The sequence below is a fragment of the Neofelis nebulosa genome, chromosome 8 (genome assembly GCF_028018385.1).
Source record: "Neofelis nebulosa isolate mNeoNeb1 chromosome 8, mNeoNeb1.pri, whole genome shotgun sequence".
NCBI classification, from domain to species: Eukaryota; Metazoa; Chordata; class Mammalia; order Carnivora; family Felidae; genus Neofelis; species Neofelis nebulosa.
The window spans coordinates 121,510,115-121,535,001 of NC_080789.1; the positions used below are offsets into that span (position 1 = coordinate 121,510,115).

General features: G+C 47.5%; 1 long non-coding RNA gene across 1 annotated transcript; it reads right to left on the reverse strand.

The window, feature by feature from the left end:
• Positions 1-22,968: 22,968 nt before the first annotated feature.
• Positions 22,969-24,742, reverse strand: LOC131483505 (uncharacterized). The gene is made up of 2 exons (XR_009247746.1): positions 24,532-24,742; positions 22,969-23,694 (listed from the first exon to the last, which is right to left on the reverse strand). It is a non-coding gene; the product is annotated as an uncharacterized LOC131483505 (long non-coding RNA).
• Between the last annotated feature and the right edge of the window lie 145 nt (positions 24,743-24,887).

Below are 24,887 nucleotides of genomic sequence, written 5' to 3' on the forward strand. Positions count from 1 at the left end.
TCCACCCTACCCACCCCCCACCCCCCCCCCACAGCCAAGCTAGGGAGTAGTCAATCCGCTACAGTTCATGAAATAATGTTTTGTTTTGTTTTTGTTTTGAGAGAGAGAGAGAGACAGAGCGTGAGCAGGGGGAGGGGCCAGAGAGAGAGGAAGACACAGAATCTGAAACAGGCTCCAGGCTCCGAGCCGTCAGCACAGAGCCCGACGCGGGGCTCGAACTCGTGAACCACGAGATCACGACCCGAGTCACCTGAAATAATGTTTTAAAGATGCAATAACCTGAACTTTTAAAATTAAACACTCGAACCCATAGTATAGTCCCAACATTGTGCAAGAATCGGGTTGAATGGTAGAGTTGAGGTGTCTTTAGAAGTCACCAGATTCAACTTCTCCATTTCCATTTTAGTCAAATGAGGGCCAGAGAGGCTGATGTTGTCCCCAGTTTCATACATCGAAAGGATCAGGGGGCGCCTGGGTGGCTCAGTCGATTGAGCGTCCGACTTTCAGCTCAGGTCACGATCTCGCGGTTTGTGGGTTCAAGCCCCACGTGGGGCTCTGTGCTGACCGCTGAGAGCCTGGAGCCTGCTTCGGATTCTGTGTCTCCTTCTCTCTCTCTGCCCCTCCCCCACTTGTGCTCTGTCTCTCAAAAATAAAGGTAAAAAAAAATTTTTTAAATAATAATAAAGGATCAGAAACAGATTGACAGCTTGCATTTTCTAACCGTTAGTGGAGACTTCTGATGCTTCACAATGCAAATGAAAGACTCCCCTATTCTGGTTCCCTTGTCTTATTAGATCTGTTTTTCAGTAAGTTCTATTCACCGGAGAACTCTGTAGGAGGGCCATGGTGAAATAGAAGTAGCTAAAATGATCCTATCTCTTTTATCTTGAATATATCTGTGCATTCTTTCTTAATTCTTGTTTCATTGCTCCTTTAGAGCCCATGTTTTAATTGGACATATTTATTTTTGTTATAATGAAGGCATACATTTTATTTAAAAGTAGCCATCTTAACAGCTGAATCAGCGGTCCGTTGCAGCCAATTTTGATTATATTTTACCTCACTTCTCTTTACTTACCGAGATCTTTCTGGGGTTTGGATGGCTGGATTGCAAACCAAAAAGCAGAACATCATACGCCATTTCTCTGAAAGCCAAGTTCACCTAAATCGAATAATTATCCACACAGGGTATCATCTATTTGTATGCCTTTATAAATAAATAACCTTCCTTTGAATAAAAATCATTTGCTTCTTGATTGCTTATTATTCATAATGTGGCCGAACTTCAATATGTTCAAATTATGACTTAAAGAGGCATCATCCCTAAGCTGTCAGTCTTATAATTGCTACCTCATTGAGGGACTTAACGCAGTGAGTATTTAATAAGTGCTTGCAACAAGTCATAAAAGAGGGGCACCTGGGTGGCTCAGCACATTAGGCGGCCGACTTTCGATTTCAGCTAACATTACGATCTCACGGTTCGCGGGATCGATCCCCACGTCGGGATCTGTGCTGACAGTGCAGAGCCTGCTTGGGATTCTCTTTCTTCATTTCTCTCTGCCCCTCCCCTGCTCTCTCTCTCTCTCTCTCTCTGTCTCTCAATCAAAATAAAGAAATAAACATTTTTTTTAAAGTCATAAAATAGAGGACATGATATTATTTCTGTCTTCGTGATGTCTCTCCGCAAGCTGGGCAGTCAAGATGTAGACCCACGTGAATGGAAACATCGTTGGGGAGAAACCGGGTAAATTAGGGGTAGTTTTACAGAGGCGACAGTGAACGTGGGTATGGAAGGAGAGAATCTGCGAAGCTGGGGGACAAAAAAGCACCCAAAGCGAGAGTAGGCCAGCAACCAGAAATAGAGAGAGAGCAGGCGGGCTATTTGTGAGGCCACAGTCTCTGAGAAAGTAAATAAGACCCACTATTGTCTGACAGTCCTGGGAATCCAAGCGCTCTACCTGTGGACCTACTTGATCCTATTTAACTCCCCTGAAGACGAGGTATTAGTTGTCACCTGACTTCAGCAGGAAATGGATGTCATTCCCGCCCCTCTGTCACAGATGAAGAGGTTGAAGTTCGCAGAGGGAAGCGACGGGCTGCAGGTGCCACGGCCAATGGCCATGGGGAAGAGGCGGCAGAATTTGAGATCCAAACGCCTCGTTCCATGGCATGTGCCCGAACCACTGAGCTCTCACACGGCTTCTACGAGCGGGGGGTCGGAGATGGCCGGAGCCATATGTTTGTATCTATTCTTGCGAACCGTGTGAGACCCTGGGACCGCTTCCGGTGGAGTGGTGTGCAAATTTCACTAAGTGCTGCTTTTCCCTGCCTCGCAGACCAGAAGGCGGCGAAGACTTGTGCCCACTTAACACGACATTTCAGTTTCCGCTCGGAGTGGACGTCCTTGGACCAGCCTCACTGCAGGCCCTCGCCTCAGGTCTGCCCTGTGACCCACGTTATTTTTTCCTTGAGAGAGAGAGAGAGAGAGAGAGAGAGAGAGGGAGGGCACAAGTGAAAGGCGCCCATGACCTATGTTATTTTAAGATTACTATTTAGTTGTAGGTGAATTCTTGTCATAGCCATGATTATTATAGCTTCCAATTTCGAGTTTCTAACTACCATCGCAGCGGGGAGGTGAGACGGGGAACAGGTCTTTAAGAAGTCAAGTAGAAGGAGTGATGGGCATCGGAGGCCTGAAGGAAAACCCTCACCAAATCCTGGGGTTGCACCTGCTACGTGAAAAGTACTTTTGCTGGCATTACATTTCTAGTTTAAAGTACATATTTACATTTTGATTAATATGTGCTGAAAATCATTTCTGCTGAAATGTCAGACTGCCTTGTAGCGGAGTCTGAGTGCCCCCAGCAACACTCTGCTGTTCTCTTATTATTATTATTATTTAAATGTTTATTTATTTTTGAGAGAGAGAGAAAGCATGAGTGAGGGAGGGGCAGACAGACAGGGAAACACAGAATCCGAAGCAGGCTTCAGGCTCCAAGCTGTCAGCACAGAGCTCGACGCGGGGCTCGAACCCACAAACCGCGAGATCATGATCTGAACTGAAGTTGGACGTTTAACTGACTGAGCCACCCCCGTGCCCCAGAACTCTGCTGTTCTGCTCTATTCTTTTATGATAAAGAATAAACCCTGATACATAATCACATCTGAATTTCTACCTGTTTTGCAGATATGTCGTGTGTGTGTGTGTGTGTGTGTGTGTGTAAACATTGAACGTTCAGATGGGATATCTAAGGATAATGAGATTCTCAACACATAATATCACCATAGCAACCAGTATTTCATTAGTCTCCGAACGACAATAGATTGGTTAATGCTTTAATCCACCAAAATTGTGGATATTCACTCATGGAACTAAAATATTCTTACTACTTATTATATGCAAGAGTAAGGAGACTTTTTCTATTGGAAAGTATAAAATAAGAGTATCCTGGGACTAATAACAAGTCAACAACATTTTTTGGGTTCCACACAGTGCTGAGACAGATATTTACATTTAATAGCTGATATAAAATGTTTGCACTAACTCTGGCTTGTTAGACTAGCTCTTCAATGGAAAGTTCTGTTATTTCATTTTCTAACTAGACTGAGCCATGGACCATCTATGTAAGTCAAAGTTTTTAACATACCACATACACACACACACATACACACACACACCCCAGACAGAGAGAGAGAGAGAGAGAGAGAAGGAGCACTAATGAAAAGCTTCAGTCATGCATGCATATTCATTAATTTCTCCCTGAGGAACACTCCATCAATCTTTACATACTAATGCCTGACAGGCCAAGCTGGTTGAAAGTTCTCTTCCAGCCACAAAGTAATATTTTCCTGTGTTGTAAGACATGATGCATAAGGAACTTTCTTTTGTAAGGCTAAGAGATAGTGTGGTCCCCAAATAATGAAAGAGAAAACCACAGCACTTGCAGAGTCATAAACAATGGAAATCTGGAAGGTGACGTGAACCAATGTGTTTCCTTTTCTTCTTGGGAGTGAACTTTTCAGGAGCTCCTCTGTCTGAAAGAAGCGAAACAACATTCTAGTTCTTTCCCTGAGGACTCTTATTTTACTCTGCTTCTCGCTCAGATCAAATGCCTTTCCAGAATTGGACTTAAGCAAACTCCGCCTTCTTTTTCATTTCTTTAACTTAATTCTCGCTTTTTTTCTAAGATAGTCATTTATAGAAATGGCAGTACCTTGCCTCTGATCCCCTGTGGGAAACTTAACAAATAGGACCAAAGAGCGGTGAGAGAATTCTTAGGGACACTTGACATGAATCCTCTAGAGTCGGGGGTATGCAAGCACATGGGGGCTGTTGCCAATGTTTGGCCCAGTGTCCAGTGGGGTGTTCTGGCCCAGCAAGTCTTGAACCATGAGAGTGGCCTGGGGAGAGGTGGGGTACAATCCCAACCTAACCAACTTCTCTGTGCTCCTTGAGAGATGGGCATGGATTCTGCCTAAGCCATCATTAGGAGAAGGGAAAAACCCATTGGACAAAGCTCCATGACGGCTGCGGTTGGAGAAAAACAATGTCTGTGTCCTCAAAGAGCTGAAATTCTTTGGTAAATCATTTGCATACGCAATTCATTTTAGAAAGATTGCCATCTGAGGTTGGGTGGGTTCTCTTTGTTTTTAAGTTTGAGACTTTAAAGAAGCCAGCTAACTCTATCCAGAAAATGAATGTATGAGTTGCTAGAATTTTTTTTCCCAATTATATATACAGTATTAGTATACTTCTTATTTCATCCTTTGTCTTCAAAAAAATAGAGGGAAATCACTTTAATCAGGGATGGATATTGTCATAAGTGGAAGGAACTCTTTCAATAGAAGACATCTTTCTTTTTTAATTCTTTTTTTTTTTTCTTTTAAGAGAGAGAAAGAGTACGTGTGAGCAGGGGAGAGGGGAGAAGGGGGAAAGAGAGAGAATCCCAAGTCAGGCATTACGCTCAGTGCCGAGCCCAATGTGGGGTTCAATCCCAAGATCCTGGGACCATGACCTGAGCCAAAATCAAGAGTTGGATGTCCAACGAACTGAGCCACCCTGGCACAGTTTTAAGTATGAAGAAAGCATCACTTCTACTTGGAACAGCAGTTTTCCCAGATGGCAGCCTCATGACGAAATGCACTCATGTATCTTTACAAACTTGAGCCACTGAGGACCCCTCAACCTGGAGGACTTGTCCCCAGGTGTCACGAGAGTGGGAAGCAGAGGTGATGAAAAACTTACAGAATGAGAGACAAGAGAACAAGAGACAAAAGTCTTCTTTTGTTTTGTACAAGTTCCTTTGTTTTAATACAGAGATTAACTTGAGCAGCCCCATACCCACCACCAAGACCAGAGTGAAAATAAACAAATTTCAATCATGTTAGCCTATGAATTACAAGTCTGAGCCTCTGTTTTTGACGGTCATTTGGTAAAATTTTCACCTTGGCTTTGTGACTCTTCTCACAATCTGTACTTTATCCTTATCCCATCTGTATTTGGGATTAAAAACAATCTTTTAGGGGCGCCTGGGTGACTCAGTCAGTTGCGCCTCTGACTTTGGCTCGGCTCATGACCTAGTGGCTCATGTGTTCGAGCCCCACGTTGGGCTCTCTGCTGCTTTGGATCCTCTCTCTCTTCACAAATGAACGTTACAAAAATAAAATAAAAACAAATTTTTATTATATTGAACCTTTTAAAAAATAAGCAATTGACATCATCTCTCTGTGGCTTTAGGAGCAAAGTGTAATGCCTTTTAAAAGCTGAGTATACCAAATAAAATTATATTCATTGCCAATGCTCTGCCTTAGACTTGGCTAGGTGTGCAGAGCTTTCTTGGGATGCATGTCGGGCTGTACGATGGAGAAAGGATGGTGAGAAAGGACGATGGAGTGAGTTGAGCAAAAAGCAGAAACTGGGACAAATGAACACATGAATGGGTTTTTCAGGTCAATCACTGATTTGGTCAAGAGTTTGAACTTGAGAGGGGCTGGAATAAATCAGGGACTGCTCACAGCTCTCCGGGACATAGGCTGGTTTTGAATTCAGAATGTGTGTCGAATGTGTATGGAGAGGGTATCAGTGTGGACCCACAGACTCAGAAGGACATGTGGGAAGGCAGGCATGACCTTTATGGCCAGGAAGTCTAAAGCAATAATAAGGAAAACATGAGGGGCGCCTGGGTGGCTCAGTCAGCTGAGCATCTGGCTTCAGCTCAGGTCATGATCTCACAGTCCGTGAGTTTGAGCCCCGCATCGGGCTCTGTGCTGACAGTTCAGAGCCTGGAGCCTGCTTCAGATTCTGTGTCTCCCTCTCTCTCTGCCCCTCCCCTGTTCATGCTCCGTCTCAAAAATAAATAAACGTTAAAAAAAATTTTTTTTTAATTGGGGAAAGTCTTTCTTCTGATAAACTGGTATGTTTTCTTTTGCTAGACAACATGAATTTTGCATTTCTCCTCTTTTTCTTTGGCTGCTGAAAAGCCCAGGGCCCAATTTCTGGCCTAGTCTCCCATTCTGGAAATTGCCTGGGACTTTCTGGTCATATCTTCCAATTCCACCCATATAGTCCCTCAGCTTGACTTTTAATTCACATCCTCTAATTTTTTTTGTTGTTGCAAAAGTAGAATTTATTTTCCAAATTTTTATTTAAATTCTAGTTAGTTAACACATAGTGTAATATTGGCTTCAGGAGTAGAATTTAGTGATTCATCACTTACATCACATTCTCTAATTTAAAGTGACATGCAGGGGTTCCCCGGGTGGTTCAGTCAGTTAAGCGGGTGACTCCTGGTTTTGCTCAGGTCATGATCGCACGGTTCGTGAGTTCGAGCCCCGCATCGGGCTCTGCGCTGGCAGCGTGGAGCCTACTTGGGATCCCCTTCCTCCCTCTCTCTCTGCCCCTGTTCCACTCATGTGTGCTCACTCTCTTTCTCTCAAAATAAGCTTTTTTTTTTTTTTTTTTGAAAAAAGTGGCATGCAGATCCTAAGCCTTTCCAAATTATTTGTAGAACAAGGCGGCATGGAAATATATAAACAGCAAAAGAAAGCACACACGTCACGTTTGACAGTTTTAGGGTTCCAGAGACAGAACTATCACCCTGATTCCTACGAAACAACACCTAACTCTCTGCCTTTTTACCACCACGCGGGTGAATAACAAGCTCGAATGGAGCGATGTCGCAAAGCATTCAAGCGCCAGTCCCTGACAAATATTTCATTATAACAGCTGTTCTTTATTGAGTGCCCTGAGCGCAAGGCTGCCCTGTGTAGACGCCAAAAGATGCAATCAGGGTCTTCCGATTCGGATGGGAAGTGTGGCCCTTTGTCTTCAATGCTGAGGAAATTCCCACTGGGAAGAGCTGTAAGTCCAGACTTTCCAAACAAGCAGCCTATGCGCGGAAGGAACACCCTCGTCGTACGGTTGCTTTGTCTGCAGACCCCGCACCTTTCCAACCTCCTGCCTCCAGTTCCCACCCCTGTTCCCAGCTCCTGTCCAGTCTTTGCTCCGTGAGGTCTCCTTTCCTGGCATGCCTCCTTCTTCTTCTTCCAGCTCACAGTGCTGAAGTGCAGGACCCCGTACCTCATGACCTCATTAGACCGTGACACACACAGTCTGGAAACTCAAGGAAACTGTGGCCATCACTCTCGAAAACCCCAGGCTCACCATCATATATAAAGAAAGCACACGATGTAATCAAATATGCCGAACGATGTCAAGCTTAGTTGTGAAACTGCAAGACAGAACTTGCAACAGACATCAAAATTTACAACTGAATATTTACAAGCCTAGGATGTGTTCATTCTCTCGGGGTTTTTTGTTTTGTTTTTAAACAGTCTCATCATGAAGAGTCCTACCCAGGCAGTTATAGAGGTGGCCCTTGCTTTGTGGCCGCCATCATGGACTATGACCGTGGAAAATAATCATTGAATGAACATGGACTGGGGCTAAGCTCTTCGCTGAGGGTGTCAAACCTTCCAGGCTGTGACTTCATGAGGCTCACGGTTGACGGCATCTTTCTGGCACAAAGGATTGAGCTAAAACTGCGCTCTGAGTATATAATTACACATTAATTACACATTAATTACACATATAATTATACGTTAGCTCGTTTGTATTATCAAGCTACAAATCTACAGGGCTTGGGGCCAGTGAGTCAATGGAGAGTCATTTCGATAGAGATATGGGTAGAATTTGCTATCTCTTTTCCAATTTAAAAATCCTGTGCTACGGGCTCCCGGGTGGCTTGGTTGGTTGAGAATCCCACTCCTGATTTTGGCTCAGGTCATGATGCCAGGATCATGGGATCGAGCCCCACATCGGGCTCTGTGCTGAGCGTGGAGCCTGTTTAAGAGTCTCTCTCTCTCTCTCTCTCTCCCTCTGCCCCTCTCCCCTGCTCATACGTGGTCTTTCTCTCTCTCTCAAAAAAAAAAAAAAAATCCTGTGCTAAAGTGGGCAGTTTAGAAAATAAAGCTATTGTCTACGTCTAAATCTCCTTCCTTGCTTTTGAATTGCTGCATTTAGATCTTAACTCTTTGCTTTTCATTCTTTGTCCCAGATATCTTAGAGATTCTGCTGACTGGGAAAATATTCGGTGTATAGAAAAGGAGAGAAAACAGTTGAGTGTGACTTTATTTGGCTCAAATGCCCTCAATGTGGTGACAGTTGTTACTGGAAGGCAACCTATTTCAGAATCTAGTATTTTCCTTATTCCCAGTGATAATCTCTCTGGGGCACGAAGAAGGCTAACAATGGAAACTCCCATAGGTTATAAATGAGGGGTCTCTAGAAATTCTCAAAACTGCCTATCTCCTTCGGTTATAAACCAAGATGGCAATTACCTTCTCAGGAGAGAGTAGTATCCGCTGTGTGCCTTGGTATGCAAAAGTTGGGAAACAAAAGCTAGCCCAAGTGGAAGATTTCTTTAGATTCTAGGTCAGTGGTTCTCAAAGGGTGGCCCCAGACTGGCAGAGTCAGTAGACCCTGGGAACTTGCTGCAAATGCAGATTCTCAGGCCTGACCCCAGACCTACTGAATCGGGCCCTCTGAGAGTGGGGCCGGTCGCGAGCAGAATGCAGGCAGTTCTGATGCCCGCTGAAGTCTGAGACCACCGCTCTCTCAGTCTAGTGGGAGAACGAGGGCCTTAAGTAGAATCATGCCGTGTGAGCAATGAACACAGTTTAGCTTCCTGTGTCAGAGGCATGCCCTGGTTTAGCTAATGCAAGGTGGTAGTTAATGACGGGAACATTAAAGATTGCTTTTCTTTTAAAGTGGCTTGTGGTTTGGGGGGCATTGCTCCTTAGCCCGGTTAATGGTGTAATTACTTGACTGTTTACAATTGGACAATGATGTCAACAAATTGGGTAGTTGGTAGCTAGTCTTCTGGAGAGTTGTCTGAATGTGGGCAGAGCCCACAGCTGGTTACCCAACCATGACCAAGGGCGCAATGGAGAAAAAGAAAAAACTAGGTCTACGCGGGGTGCATTATTTCTTGAGTTGCAATCAACGGACACTGCAGACAGCAGTGTTTTAGCACTCGAATTACCAATCCTTGCCTCCTCTCTCTTTTTCCATGTGTTTGAGACACAGCCTCGATGGCTCTCGTCTTAAATGTACATGCGGGTCTGCATTGTTTTTCTTTTTTTTTTTAATGTTTATTTATTTTTGAGAGAGACAGGGATAGAATGCGAGTGGGTTAGGGGCAGAGAGAGAGGGAGACACAGAATCCGAGGCAGGCTCCGGGCTCCGAGCTGTCAGCACAGAGCCCGACGCGGGGCTCGAACCCACGAGCCGTGAGATCGTGACCTGAGCCGAAGTCGGACGCCCAATCGACCGAGCCACCCAGACGCCCCATGGTCTGCGTTTTACAATGGTTTCTATGAAACTGACAAGAACTTTATATCAGAATGTGCCATTAAAAGAGCAGCGCTGGCCTCAGCGTTCTTAAGAGATCTTTCTGGGTTTAAACCACTAGGAATGGCCAGGAGAGTGTATATACTCGGCCCGACCAGGAGAGAGTCTTTTCCTTTCATTGAGCTTTCTTCGGATAATGAGATGGGTAACTACTGAGGAAAAGGTTGGCCAGAGTATAGGAGTCCCTGCCCACCTGCCCCCAGTTCCTCCCTGTGCCTCAAGCAGCCGTCACCACCATATCCTAACCGTGCCCTGTTCTTCCTCTGGAACACGTGTGGGAATTGTTCTTTCTCGGGAAATGTCATTATGTATTCCTCCTAACTTCCCTGCTATCACTGTAAGACCCGGGGACCTCAAATCAAATCAGTTCGCACAAGGTAGGAATTAGCATGTGTCAAATAAGACCAAGGGGTAATCACTGCCTGCGTGAACCTGTTAAAAAAACAGTCGCACTGGTCACATATTTATGTCCTGCCAATTGTCAGGAACCTCCACGTGTCTACTAATGTTACCTAAATGGAAATACCATTCCCAGCTGACTGTGAACTTGAGCCTGTAGCTGAGGAGAGGTCTCTCCAATCTCCCAGAACAAGCAGACAGTTATTAATGGAGAGGTTCTCCGAGCTTATGTATGTACTGAGATCTGTTAAAATTGCATTTGCCCCGGATAGCATGAATGATTGATACACGAACATATCAGTTGGCTAAACACAAGCTTTATGATTTCATGATGATGTCTCCTAGAGTCCCAGGTTATGACAAGCTGGCTTTAAAAGTTACCAGTTAGGGGACCCTGGGTGGCTCAGTCGGTTGAGCGTCTGTCTGACTTCGGCTCAGGTCATGATCTCAGGGTTCGTGGGTTTGAGCCCCACATCGGGCTCTGTGCTGACAGCTCAGAGCCTGGAGCCTGCTTCGGATTCTGTGTCTCCGGCTCTCTCCGCCCCTCCCCCACTCGCACTCTGTCTCTCTCAAACATGAATACACATTTAAAAAAAAATTTAAGTTACAGGTTACAGCAATATGCTTCGATCCTGGGCTAACTGTGCAGGAGGGATTTTTTCAGTGGGAACAATCTGCCATTTAAAGAGAATGGGGCGGGGACGCCTGGGTGGCTCAGTGGGTCAAGTGTCTTGACTCTCGACTTGGGCTCAGGTCATGGTCTCACGCAGGGGTTGGTGGGTTCGAACCCGCGTGGGCTCCGTGCTGATAGCGTGGCACCTGCTTAGGATTCCGTCTCCCTCTCTCTGTCTGCCCCTCTCCTGCTTGTGCGTGCCGGCGCGCGCTCTCTTCCAAAATAAATAAATAAACTTTAAAAAATATAAAGAGAACGGGGTCTCAGCAATGGAGAGAGCAGAGTCTGGGGCCGGGAGTCCTCTGGGACCTCCGGAGGTGGGTGTGGGGCCTGGCACAGTGTGGTTCCGCAAAGGGGGTGTGTTAAGCTCAGAACAGAGAAATGTTCCCTATCGGGGTCGGGTCGTAGGTACTGCGTGGGGTGGGCAACCGCGGGCGGGGAAGCGGGATGCCCAGCGAACAGTGACCGGCTCGCTTGCACACACACACACCCCCCGCCCCCCCCCCCCCCGAAGGGCACCCTCCGCGCCCCTGCCCTCACATCTGGGTGTAAACCAGCAGGCTCGCAGCGCCCAGGAGTCAAACCCCAGCCACCGCCGGACCCACGTGACTCGGGCCCGTGGCTCCTTCCAGGCGCTTCCCCGCATCGCGCTTTGGCTCCGCGGCGTTTCGCTGTGTTTTCGTGCTGGGGAGCCTTCCCAGGTGCCCTGGACAAACGGAAGGCTGCAGGAAAGCGCGCGAGCTCCCGGCCTGACAACTTTCCGCTTTGCGCCGTGTACCTTCTTAGGAAACTGTTTTGGCGCGGGAGGGAGCAGAGGTGGTTTTGTCGTGGGATTAGAACGGGATCCGTGTCCTCTGAACCTTCTTTCCCCGGAGGGGAAGGCGTCTTTCCCCTCGGGAGAGCGAGGTTGTGGTGTCTGCGGGGTTGGCGTAACTAAGGGCCCACTAGGGGGCGCCCAGCGCCTCGGAATGGCTCACCTTTCTGCAAGGAGCCGCCGGCTGCCAGCCCCGGTGTTGGGATGCCCCCCACTCCCCCTCCCCCCCAAGGCTCTGGAACTGTTCCTGGAAGGCCTTCATCTGGCGGTGAATGGGTTTGACAGAGAAGAGCCCCGCCAGCCCGCGGATGGGAGGGTCAGGAGGGGGATCAGGGAGAAGGGAGTGGTAGCTGGCGAGCTAGTGAGGGGGAAAGGACAGGAGGAGGAGGAGGAGGAGGAGGAGGGAGAGGAGGAGAGGGGGGGAGAGGACAAAGGAGGGGAAAGGAGGGAAGGCTGCATGCTGTGGGACTGGGGAGCTCCAGGGCCATTGGGATATGGTGTTTTTGTGGAGCGAATGGAGGGGCAGTGGGGGCGGGGAGGTTCAGGGAAGGAGCCAGGGTTGGCCTTAATTAGGGGAGCCAGATGTCTCCAGGCCCAGGGGTTGTGGGCATCCGGTGGGCCTGGCCGTCTGCGCCTCTCAGGTCCTCCCAGGCCCCTGGTCAACCGCAACCTCACGATTTTTCTCTTGCCTTGGAGTCACGTGTCTTCCTCACATCCTCTTTCGGGAAAACAGCCATGATCCATTTCGCCTTCAGGGCCGGACCTGATGGAAGCAGGAGGTGATGATGGTGCGGAAGGCCAGTTCTGCAGTGGCTTCCAGTCTTTTGGAGTCCCACGTTGTGACTGACAATTTGGAACCGTGAGCTCATGAAAGAGGAAGGAACTTTTCCTGTTGGAAGGTGTTTCAGACAAACAAATCGCGGCTGGCATTGACGGGGCTCTTGCTACCCTCTGGGAACGGGTGTAAACACCTGGAAAGGACCCTGCCGTGTAATCCTCAGAGCAATCTGATGAACCAGCATTCTAGTTACCTGGGTTTACCAAAGTGAAACGACTCGGCCAAGGTCACACTGCCAGCACGGGTGGAGCCACATTACGACCCCATACAGTCTGACTCCTACCTCCCTTAGGTATCTTTCCTAAAATCAAATTCAGAGAAGTGACAAAACTGGAACTCGGATTCAGAATCCCCACCTCCAAACCCTGTGGTGCCCTTTTGTCACCGTTCCCAAATCCTCCTGTCTCAGGACCCCTTTATATTCTAATATTTTTTAAGTATTTATTTATTTTTGGGAGCGTGCAAGCAGGGGAAGGGCAGACAGAGAGGGGGACAGAGGATCTGAGGCGGGCTCTGCACTGACAGCAACGAGCCCAACGTGGGGCTTGAACTCACCAACCTCGAGATCAGGACCTGAGGCAAAGTTGGACACTCAACCAACTGAGCCCCCCGGGTGCCCCTACATTCTATTATGAAGGACACCGAAGAGTATTGTTTCTGTAGGAAATATCTATTATGATTTACCGTATTAGAAATTAAAACGGGGCGCCTGGGTGGCTCAGTCGGCTAAGCGTCCGACTTCGGCTCAGGTCATGATCTCGCAGTTCCTGAGTTCGAGCCCCATGTCAGGCTCTGTGCTGACAGCTCAGAGCCCGGAGCCTGCTTCGGGTTGTGTGTCTCCCTTTTTCCCTGCCCCCTGCCCACTCACACTCTGTCTCTCAAAAATAAAAATATTTTTAAAAAACATTAAAAAAAGAAATTAAAACTGAGGAAGTTAAATGTCTGTTAATACATTAAAAATAACAGCAATAAACCCACTCTGTGTTCATAAGTAACACATTTTTATGAAAAAAAACTATTTTCCAAAATAATAAAAAATGAACGAGGGGCGCCTGGGTGGCGCAGTCGGTTAAGCGTCCGACTTCAGCCAGGTCACGATCTCGCGGTCCGTGAGTTCGAGCCCCGCGTCAGGCTCTGGGCTGATGGCTCGGAGCCTGGAGCCTGTTTCCGATTCTGTGTCTCCCTCTCTCTCTGCCCCTCCCCCGTTCATGCTCTGTCTCTCTCTGTCCCAAAAAAACAAAAAAAAAAAAAAAAAAAAAAAAGTTGAAAAAAAAAAATGAACGAGAAAAAGTTCCAATTTTCTACTCAATGAAAATGTAATATTATTTGATACAGAAAAGCACAAAGAAAAGTAGAAACGAAAATCACCTGAAATCCCACTACCTAAGAGAACCACTGTGAATATTTTTGTATATTGGTCCAGCCTCCTAGAAAAACTGTATCTCCCAGATGTTGTGCCTTCCAGACACTAAAATAGTAACCTTAAATTGTAGCAATTTACAAATTCCTGCGAAATTAGTGTAGGAGACCTCGAGGCTCAGCTAAGACCTGGAGGGGAAAGTGAGAGACACTTGACCACATATTTCTAGATGGAATCAAGGACCCTCCCCTCCCCCCGCCCCCCCACCATTCATTATCCAAGTAACCCTGGGCTTGGACAAGTTCTCCAAATTTCCAGCCTCAGGTTTCATCTCTAAAAGGAAAATAATAATAGCATCTTCAAAGGATTGTAGAGAGAATTAAATGAGCTGTGAATGTGACTAGTTGGAACAGTACCTGGAAAGTAAGTATTCAAAATATTATGCTTCCCATTTAAAATGAGTTCTCAGCCCCCTTTATATTCCTTAGTAAATCATATGCCCCCTTTGGCTTTAATATCTATTGTATATTGTTACGTTTAATCTTAAATAATCAGGCAATTCTGGAGACAGAGATAACATCTAACCTCGTACAATGTTCAACTTCAGAAGATCGTGATTTCTATTCGAACTATTATCATTTGAGGTTGTCTTCCCATACCCAGAGTTTCTGATAAAGTCGTAGCTGCTGTGGATCCTCGGGTTGGGCAGAGAAAACTCTGTTTCTCCTATGATGAATCTGTTACATGTGATATGTAATCTCTGTGTACAGGAAGGGGGATAGCACTTGCTTAGCACGGAATACTGAATGCATGTTCATTAAATGGATACGTTAACGGACTTGATCTAGCCCGTGGCTCGATGAGCAGCTTTCTTCGGACGCTGGAGATCATCTAAGTGTCAGAGGACACATCACAAGGCCAGGACACCGCTGCTGTGGAGAAGCTGTCTTCTTTGCAAGGTGTGCATTCAGCGTGGGTGATGCCGGGGGAGTGGAACACCTTCCGTAAACAATCCGTACACCTTGGCAGGCTGGCGAAGATTCCTGCTTGTGACCTACCCGTGAGATGGGGAAAGAGAAAGCGGGTTTCCCAAGGGTCAGTTACTCTACCTACCAGGGCAAGTAACCATTTTTGGCTCTGGGATATGGACGCACACAGTAGATCTCAAAGTTTTGAGTGACGTCCCCACACATTCCATCATTAGCAAGCCGGTCTCTCTCCCTGAGCACATAGTGTGATACCGCGTATCCTTGTCCCCAGACCGTTCCCCCCCCTCTACATTCACTCCTTTCGCCCTGTGACTTTGCGATTTTTTCCACCAAAGGAGCAGAGTACATTCCCCAACCGCTCGACCTTGTGTTTGCCCATGGAACTTGTCTTGGCCAAAAGAGTGGGGTACAAGTGAGCGTGCAAGTTCTGGACCGAATCTGAAGACACCTTGGGTGTTTCCGCGTGCGGCTCTCGTGAGGTAGCCGTTTCCCGGAGAAGCACAGGCTTGGGCAGGCCCTCTGGGCTGAGAAGGGGCTGAGGGCCACAGAGCACAGCCAGCCCAGGGGAGGCCCGCCTAGATCAGCCGACCTCAGCATGCCCACCGGCCTGTCAGCTCAGTAAGTGCTCAAAGTTATATGCGGCTAGGATTTATAGTTGCTGGTTACACAGCAATCGCTCAATGAAACAACAGCTCATCGTGAGGCTGGAGTAAAGAAGGCGGATGTGAAAGTAAAGGGAGCGTCCATTCTCTCCACTGGTGGAGGGTGGAAGGTCAGAGAATAAGTAAGATGAGAAGGTCAAATGCCAAGCTTCGTGTTCTTGCAGCTCTTGAGTAGGAGGGACAGGGTAGGCAAGAGGCGTTCTGTTCATTTTGGAAAACCTGAGCACATCAGGAACCAGCGGCCCGTTTTCCTGGGTACAGGATGGAGGAGGCTGTAAGCCTCCAAAGGACGCCTGCATTTTGCTCAACACCCTGCCAGGGAGCTGCCGTGCAGCTTTGGAGGTGGGGGGACGTGTGTCTGGGCCAGTGGCCATAGCACTTAGTGCTTCTGGCTTTGTCCAATCTTTTTTTTTTTTTTTTTTTAACTTTTGTATTGTTCATTCATTTTTGAGAGACTTGGAGATGCAGAGCATGAGTGGGGGAGGGGCAGAGAGACGGAGGCCCAGAATCCGAAGCAGGCTCCGACCTGTCAGCACAGAGCCCGACGCGGGGCTCGAACTCACGAGCTGCAAGATCATGACCTGCGCCGAACTTGGATGCTCAGCCGACAGAGCCACTCAGGCACCCCAAAGCTTTGCCCAGTCTTTACAGAGTTTGTGGGGGGATCTAGAACCTACTGCATGCTCCAGCAAGAGGGGCTGGAGGGCTCAATGGCTGACAGAGGCTTGGAACAGAGAAGCCAGAGAACACATGGAATTTGTGGCCAGAGGCTAATGGTTGTGACCACGGTGACAGCTTAGTGTCCCCACCCCCCCTTCCTTGAAAGGCAGGCCAGGAGCCTGCCGTTCTCCATGATCGATCTCACAGACCCAGTGGCTCTGTGGACCACTGACCCCCCGGATGTCATCTTGGGGAGAAGTGGGACGGGAGGGGATGTGGAAGCGAAATCTGTCACGTCAAGCATTTAATTGAAAGATGCTGGGATTTGGCGCCCCCCCCCCCCCGCCCCCCAAAGAGACATCAAATGGCAAGTGGCAAATCTCAGTTTTCTCCTTGCTGCTCTGGGTATTGGGGCGAGTGCTCTTCCGAAGTTCAAACCCACTCCCGAGCGTGGTTTATTCTTTCTTAGAAGCTCTTTCTTTACGATATTGTTTTCTCCAAACGGTAACAAATGTCAGGTTTTAGTTTACAAAGAGCGTCGAAAATGCCGTCACCCATCTAAGACCCCAGCACACAAACATCTGCTCGCCAGGACCAGTCGAAACGTCTTCCTTCAGCTGTTGGCTGTCAGCAGCTCTTTGCAGGCTGGGTCAAGTTGGACAGGAACAATTGTAAGGGCGGGCCGCGAGGTATTACCCATATGCCATGTAACCCAAACCGTATTTTCACGGCAGAGAGAACAGAAGCAGGACTCCAAGTGGATTTCAGACCCGTTCCTGATTCTCATGCCCGTGTCCCATATCCAGTTTCCCCGCCTCGTTTTACGTTTCAACAAAAGGCAGCGCCTTGCAATCCCAGAGTGTATTTGGCCAGTGTCATCGGGCTGATTTGTGGTGGTAGCGATGTGTTCATGGGGCCCCAGCCGCTATCCAATACCACCCCCAACGTAAACCTCTTCCTGGGGGCCGAAAGAGGAGCTGAGCCTTTTCGGCCAGTTTACCTTTCATTTTCTGAGGCCTTCCAGTGGCTTGATTGCAGCTGGATGTGCTCTCAGAGCAGAGGAGATGTTCTGGGAAAGAAGAGATTTCCCGGGTGGCGCAGCCCGGCTGGGGGCAGCGAGAGCTGGAGCCTTCCCGGGAGCGGGGGGGGGGGGGGGGGGGGGGGGGGGGGGGGGGAGGGGGGGAACAGTGAGCCTCCGCGTCCCAGCTTGGCCGCCCACGGAGCCCAGGGGCTCAGGACGTGAAAGAATCCTGGGTTTGATTGGCTGCTCCAGGAAGAGCCTCACACAACAAAATCACCTCATACAACACAATTACCTTTCCACTCCTACGTGTTTTATTTGCCCAGCCAAGCACCCTTCCCCAGGCATTTATTAAGCATGAGGCAGACACCGTGCTCAGAACTCAGGACCCGTGAGCCGGTTATCCCTTCAGAAATAGCTTTCAGGCAAAATGAGATGGTTGATGATTAGCCGCAACCCTTCCCTCTTGACTTGTGCTTCTTGACTTGTGATCAGCTCTCGTTTGAAAACTAGTTTTGTGACTTTCAAACTGATGCCCGGGGTTCACAGGTCATGAGTAGAGTGCTTGCTGTGTGTTCCAAATACACTTGAGGGCTGAAGGGATTTGTGGGAAACGTAGCTTCTACTTCTTTAAAAAATATATTTTTTAATGTTTAGTTTGGAGACAGAGAGAGAGAGAGAGAGAGAGAGACAGAGTGTGAACAGGGGAGGGGCAGAGAGAGAGAGAGAGAGAGGGAGACACAGAATCCAAAGCAGGTTCCAGGCTCTAAGCTGTCAGCACAGAGCCCGACGCGGGACTCGAACCCAGGAACCGTGAGATGGTGACCTGAGCCGAAGTCAGATGCTTGACCAGCCACCCAGGAGCCCCAAAACTATTCTTTTTTTTTTTTTTAATGTTTATTTATTTTTGAGAGAGACGGACAGACAGAGCATGAGCAGGGAGAAGGGCAGAAACAGAGGGAGACACAGAATCTGAAGCAGGCTCCAGGCTCTGAGCTGTCAGCGCAGAGCCCGATGCGGGGCTCGAACCTGCAAACCATGAGATCATGACCTGAGCTGAAGTCGGACGCTTAACCAATTTAACTACTGAGCCAGGCGCCCCTGTAGTTTCTACTTTTGATGCTTCCTTCCCCTCGATAACTGGGAAGAAGTTACAACTGGCAAGCGGGAGTCTCCCCAACTGGGAAAGAGATTGCTGGAGGTGGGGGTGGGGAACAAGGCCCAGGTCCTGGCACCCGGGCTTCCCAGGAGGCATTTGGATGACTTACAGCGAGGGGTACCCAGCAGCCAGTGGATGGCTGCAAATTTATCTCCCTGAACCACGGCCTCCCCATCTGTTCCAGCCTCTAATTACAAATGCAAAAAATAGCTAATTTGCAATGGCATCATAAAAAGGGAAAATATAAATGATTTAAGAGCTACTCTACACTATGCTGTTCATGTTTTACACACTCCAGGCAGAGAGAAATCGTTCTCTTCCCACGTCGCAAGAGTGCCCTCACATCAGCCAGTTTCTGATTCGGCCAGACAGTGGGAGTATTCCCATGAAGTTGCCAGGAGGAGGGAGGGGTCCCAGGACAGGACATTCCCCAGGGGATTCTGCCAAGGAGGCGGCGGGTCACTGGGGATACTGCTCAAGTCCAGGAATCCATCCTGATTTCTGGATTATTTGAACTCCTTGGGGAAATCTATAATGTGGACACAGTCCTAGGAGTCTAACTATGATCACTATAAATTATTTTTGTAACTGTACCAGTGATGGAATAAGGAGGGTTTATCATGAATCATTGTGGTAAAAAGATTTAGAAAGGTGACACTCAGTGGTTATGTAAAAACCTCCCCGAGGGGCGCCTGGGTGGCTCAGTCGGTTAAGCGGCCGACTTCGGCTCAGGTCATGATCTCGCAGTTTGTGAGTTCGAGCCCCGCGTCGGGCTCTGTGCTGACAGCTCAGAGCCTGGATCCTGTTTCAGATTCTGTGTCTGCCTCTCTCTGACCCTCCCCCTTTCATGCTCTGTCTCTATCTCAAAAAAAAAAAAAAAAAATTAAAAAAAACAAAAACAAAAAATAAAAAACCTCCCCGATCTGAGGTTCTCTCTTCGCTTCTCTTAGGTGTGGATGGACCTGCCTCCCAGGTGTCTGTGGCCGTCCTGTGGACTCCCATGTGACAGTGCTTGGTAAGCCAGAAAGACCTGGTCTGGCCTTTTCATCTCACAGGTAAGACACGAGTCCTCTGCAGAGCATAGACAAGAGCCTCACCCTTGCACTTGGGCCCAGCACTGACCTCCTCACCCTCGGTGCATTCGACACTCTCTTGGCACCCAGGGCTGGGCTGACTCCTGGGGGAGGGGACTGGGGCCTGGAGACAGGATCTGGTGGAGGCCACAAAAAAGAAGACATTTTCTTTGCTCTTGAGGGGCCAGTTGGTCAGGTTTCGCACCTCCCTCAGGAATGGAAAGCCAACTTCCCTGGGAGTGCGGAGACCTGTATTTGGGACGAGCATTGCCAGGAACTTCTTAAAAACCTTTAGCGAATCACTTTGCTTCTCTGAGTCTTAGTTTTCCCCCGTAAAATAAGAAGGTTGAACAAGATGGTCTCTAGGAATTCTTCAAGCTTTAAATCTCTCTTGTCATTATTGAGTCTAACTAGGGCAGTGGCTTTTATCAAGTGTAGATTTGAAATACTCATTTTCTCTGGCACGCTTTGGTTGCCTTAAAGATGTTATGGTTCGTCACTTCCTTTTTTTTTAATGTTTATTCATTTTTGAGAGAGAGAGAGAGAGAGAGAGAGAGACAGTGTGAGTGGGGGAGGGGCAGAGAGAGAGGGAGACACAGAATCCGAAACAGGCTCCAGGATCTGCCTGTCAGCACAGAGCCCGACGCGGGGGCTCGAACCCACGAACCTCGAGATCATGACCTGAGCCAAAGTCGGACACTTAGCCAACTGAGCCACCCAGGCGCCCCGACGTCATTTCCTTCTTTAACGATGGCATATGTGCAGTCGGAAGGTAATATATAGAAGTTCTTTCAGAAAGAATAAAAACAGAGTATCAATGGACTATTCATATACATAAGGTCTAAATAAGCTTTAAGTACTCAGCTATTTGGGTTGCTAGGAAAAAATCATTCTGGCATTTGTTAAAAGGATAAGAAAAGGTTTATTGGGGACTATTGCAAGGTGTCAAGGCTATCGCTGAGAGGTAGGGGAGAGAAAATCAGGCTGAACTCCAAATACAGTAAAGACAGCTAGAGATTTTATAGCCAAGGAACAGAGTGGGGTGGGGGGGAGTCAATGGATGGCAAATCACTAAGAAGAGACATCAAGGGTAGGGGTGGTAAAAAGCAAAATTCAATTGCATAACTTTTAAAGATCTTATTGGCTTAATGCAACGATCCATGAATCACATCGCATCCCATCTAGCAGACAGAAACAATCTCCAAGGAGTTGTACAGAATGAAGACTCTCACAGGTTTAGTGACGTGAGTCTTAGCACAAGCAACTCCATTTTGGACCTATTGTCTTGTGTTTAAGAAGGGATTCTTGCTAAACCCATTTGACCGGATGCTCGATGCAGGCAAGATACCAAGGATGGGAGAATCCTTACCAAACCGACTCGGCAGGATTTTTTGCTACAACTGGACGAGGCAGGTCAAAGACAAGGTCCAAGGATGAGACTTACTTAAAAGAGGGAGCGGAGGATCCTGTCCCAAGTTTGGTCAAGGAAAGAATCTTCGTCAGTGGGAGCAGATCTATTTTCTAGGACGGTGGAACCCTTTCTGGGTGAATTTTTAGTATGATTGTTGGATAACAGGTTCTTCATAGTTGTTTTATGAATGAATTAAATGATGGAGGAGGGGAGGACGGTATAGAGGAAAGATAGGTTCCGCTTGGGTTACAGAGGCACAGTCCTCCGATCACCAGTGTGGTTGACACTCATCTTGGCTGGGGAGCTTCGTATCTTGGGGAGAAACTGAGTCAACTGCCTCTAAAAATAGCTGCCATTACATTATGTTTACCATGGAGAGATAACTGCTAGACTATTTCTTGGATTTCTCATAATCCCCTCAGTTTGTATAGAAAAAAGGTTTTAATAACCCGGTGTACTATTGATTGGTGTTCGGAACGTGCTAATATCACGGTGTAGACACATAACACATTGTCTACACCGCATGCTTCTACACCCTGCCCTCTTTGTTACTGTTCCACCCCCACGCACCACTGGGGATCCCTGGTTCTGGGAGAACAATGCAAAAAGGTGAACAAGTCTTTTGGGTCCCAATGCATGATTTTAATTCAAGATTTAAAAGCACAAATAATTTTGAGAGAGAGATTTTGAACTAAGAGGACAAGAAAGTGGGTAACCTGTGTGCTCCATTCAAGTTATGAGGCTGGTTTGGACTCAGGATTAGGAAGGCAGGCACACTGGCCCTGCCTTGCCGGAGTTTTTGGTGAATGTGGGAGTGCTGCCCCTCTGACACCACTGGTGCGTGAGAGAACATTCCGAACAGAAGATCCATTGGCACAAGTAGAAAACCAAGTCAGAGCATAAAACACCACCACAGACTTAAGAAAAATGTCCCCTTCTATTTGGCGTTCCTGGGGGTTTCAAAACCTTCCAGAAGGAAAACAGAAAGAAAAACAAATGGCAAAACAAAAGAAACAGAGCATCCTCCCGAGAAGGGAGAAGGAAAAATGTTTCCCACTCCCCTCAAATATATAGAGAATGGAGAAAATCAAGAAAACCAAAAAGCTTTTTGCTTTTCATTTGTATGTATGAACACTTTGTCGTTTCCAGGGGAAGAAAGCAGTGTGCAAATTGTGTTCGCAGATTGATTTTGCTGAATAGATGCAGCTTCATTTTATTCAATCAGAGAATAATTCTTTTCAATTATCACCCTATTTGAAAACAATGTATTTTTAGCCATCGAACAGAACCTTTGGAGCTGTGACTGAGTGCTTCTTTGCAGCGGTCTGTGAGTTTTGATGTTTGAGTTTTCTCCTATTCAGGCACACAGACTTTGGAGCCTGAGTGAAAAGGCGTCCCTAGGCTGTAAATGGCATAGAAACAAAAGTGAGCTGTTTGCTGCTCATGGTCAAACCAACTTCGAGAGACCGGTCTCTGGTTCATCTGGACACGACGAATCCAACTCAAGCGGATTCTAGAAATGACTTTGAACATAAATTGTACTCCAGTTGTTTCCATCAAAACCGTTCCCTGTTCCTGGGCTCCTAGAATTCCGACTTAGCATTTCCATAACACCTCGGTGAATTTGAGGGCTTTCTGGGTAATTAGCATGCAAATGTGCATTTCAATGCAAGATCTAGACAAGCTTTCACTCTCCTGCTGAGGGATTGATTTTGTTAGAGGGCCCGAGAAGGTGTGTTTTTCATTTAGACATGCTTGTGTGACTGCGGAAACACAACGGGTAAATTCCACGTAGGCTGTAATGGATAAGGAACCTTATGAGAAATGAGATATATCCCCACAGCAAGTGAAAAACATCCGTGCCCTGTACTGGTCTGCATATACTGGCTGAAAGATGAGGCATCAAGGAGTGTTCATTTCCAGCAATTCCTGCTTTTTCTGGATTTAAAATGTTGTTGCAAAGGGGCTTTAAAGAAAGCTTCAGTCATTAACTGCAAAATAACTGTATTAGAGGACTTTATTAAGTCTCTCAATCTGACTTCATTTATTATTTCTAAGAATGACTCCCGTAGGAGTGAGGGAGCAAAGCCTTTGTTCGATCTTCTTTTCCTCCCAGGAAGGAGCCCCACCAGAGAGAAGTCTGTAAAGGTTTTCCCCGGGGACAGTCAGGAGAGTGGATTGTCATTCTCTCTGGCAAACGTCTCCGCCTGGAGCGCCTAAATTGTCTATCTTTAAGATCAGATTTCCAAGTTTTTCGTTTTCTTTCTTTTTCTTTCTTTCTTTCTTTTTCTTTCGTTCTTTCTTTCTTTCTTTCTCTTTCTCTCTCTTCTTCTTCTCTTTCTTTCTTTCTCTCTCTCTTTCTTTCTCTTTCTCTCTCTTTTTCTTCTCCTTCTTTTTGTAGTGGAATGTTCTTTTCTGCCTGGGTGGACATTTTGTGGGTGGTATGGCACATCCTGCAGTGTCTGGAATAAGACTGAGCGGGGAGGACTCAGCATGTCAGGCATCAGGGCAGCTCGAAGCTTCTGGAGCCATCTTGTGGCAAGACAGTGAGTGGTTGCCGGACATTTGCACTCCCCGCCTTTTGAAGGAGGGAAAGATGAATTGGCCCCCCGGTGGTGGGGAGGGGAGGGAAGCTTTGTCCTTGAATGGGTGGTGATGGGGCCAGAGGATGAAAATGCACAGCTTTGTAGCACCCAGGATTATGGGTATACCATTTTTTGTAAGCCTGTAAGGGGGCAAAATATTAACAGAGGTTAGTTACCCCTGGTCACGGGACTGTGAGTGACAGTTGCTTCTTTATATATTTGTCTAACCTCTTAACAAGTCTCCACAATGAGACTGTATTACTTTCAGAATCCTGAGACACTAATTACAAAAAAACATTTTTTTAATGTTGGTTTATTTTTGAGAGAGAGGGAGAGACAGAGCGCGAGCTGGGGAAGGGACAGAGAGAGAGAGGGAGACCCAGAATCCAGAGCAGGCTCCAGGCTCTGAGCCGTCAGCACAGACTCCGACACGGGGCTCGAACCCACGGACCGTGAGATCATGACCTGAGCCGAAGTCGGACGCTTAACCGACTGAGCCACCCCGGTACCTGCTAATCATTTTTAAACTCCCCATGCAGGAGAAGGTCGCGAGAGATCACGGAGCTGACCATAGCGGGAAGGCACCAAAGCAAGAACTCAGCCCCATTTGGGCTGGAACCCCTCCTGAGGCCTCACGAACCCTGACCTGGCAGCCGCAGCGTGGCAGGAGCGGGGGGCATCTGCTCCCCATGTAGGAGATCTCCATTCTCCGAAAGGTGCTCCAAAGGGGCCCTGCCTCTGCTCCCCTTCGTCACCTCGCGGGGCTGTGGGGCCTGCATTCACTGAGAGCTGCCCTTGACTGTGGTACCAGCTTCTAGCGCGTTGATTTATGGAGCTATTTGGTGTCAGGTAATTGCCCATCAATATCCTATTTATCACCCAGCTTGTCACGGGTTGTGGCTGCTATTCCACAAAGCCAAGGCCTTTGAGAAGGGGCCAGTGGCTCAAAGCACAGGAAGAGGAGGCAGGAAACGTACCATGGCCAAGTTCTTTTCTCCCCACTTTGCTTATTGCCGGGCTTTCCCTTGAACAAGGGGAGGGACAATGGCAGGTGTCCAGGGCACGGAGCTGCTGACTGTAGCACGACTTCTGGACGCCAGAAGGATCCCTCTTGTTCCAGCCCTTCTCCCCCAGTGTCCTTCCTAAATAGCTGTGATCTATGTTGGATAGGAACAAAATCTGCATATTCAGTAGGCCATTAAGGTTTTTAAAAAGTACAGATTAATAGGCTGGAAAGAAATCTATCAAAACACAAATACTCTTCTTTTTTTTTTTTTTTAATTTTTTTTTTTCAACGTTTTTTATTTATTTTTGGGACAGAGAGAGACATAGC